The sequence below is a fragment of the Pteropus vampyrus genome, unplaced genomic scaffold (assembly GCF_000151845.1).
Source record: "Pteropus vampyrus isolate Shadow unplaced genomic scaffold, Pvam_2.0 Scaffold6631, whole genome shotgun sequence".
Taxonomy (NCBI): domain Eukaryota; kingdom Metazoa; phylum Chordata; class Mammalia; order Chiroptera; family Pteropodidae; genus Pteropus; species Pteropus vampyrus.
This window is the reverse complement of record NW_011895412.1, coordinates 1-864: the sequence shown is the minus strand read 5'-3', so window position 1 is coordinate 864 and position 864 is coordinate 1. Positions and strand designations below refer to the sequence as shown.

Here is an 864-nt window from a genome sequence, read left to right as displayed (position 1 = left end):
TATGGCGTTCCCCGAAGATGTGTTTCTTTCGCACATGTCCCCTCATTCACGGCCACCTCCTCTGCTTGTCCTAAGCTCTGGGAAGCCGGGAAGCCTTCTCTGAGCCCCCAGCCCGGCAGATACCCAGGTCATTTTACCAGGGCCCCGTGCTCATGTCTGCCACAGCGTGCTGTCCAAATGCTCTGTTAACCTACGTGTCTCTTCCCAGCCTCCTTGAGGACAGGGACGCTCTGTGGCTGTCATGCCGAGCAGAGTGCCCGGTACACAGTAGACGCTCACTGTATGTTTGTAACGTGAATGAATGAAACAGAAGCCAGGACTGGAAGGGGCCTCCTCTGCGGCCCGACGCCCCACTAAGCGGGCGTGCTGCGTGTGCCTCCCGCCAGCCGCATCCCCCGGCACGTGCACCTGCGTGCGTGTCCCTGGCACTCACAGATGTAGTAGTAGCTGTGTCCCTCTTTGAACTCCTTGCCCAGGGTAAAGGGCGTGAAGCGCTGGAACTTCTCAGACAGCTTCTCGGGACCGTGCCTGGCGCTGGGCCGGTCGCACTGCCAGCGGACCTGGTTCTTGGACTGGGGCTGGCACAGCTGGTACTGCTCGCGCTCCACCAGGTACAGCGTGTACTGCTCCATGGCGGCGTCTGCCACGGAGGCAGGCTCGTAGTGCGGGCAGATGATGTCCAGGTAGTCGCCCAGGCGCACGTGCACCGTGTAGTCCTCGCTGCGGAACCTGGGCACGCAGGGGAGAAGCGAGGCCCCTCAGAAGCCAGAGCCGTGGGCCTCCGGATATTTACGGGACCCCTCACATCGCACACCGGACCCCCACACAAAGGCGTTTCGACAGTCGCACCTCCCAGTGTTTACC

The 864-nt window shown here is 61.9% G+C and overlaps 1 pseudogene; it reads right to left on the bottom strand.

Annotated features, from left to right (window-relative positions):
* Window positions 1-17: 17 nt before the first annotated feature.
* Window positions 18-757, bottom strand: LOC105310585 (annotated as a pseudogene).
* Window positions 758-864: the final 107 nt, after the last annotated feature.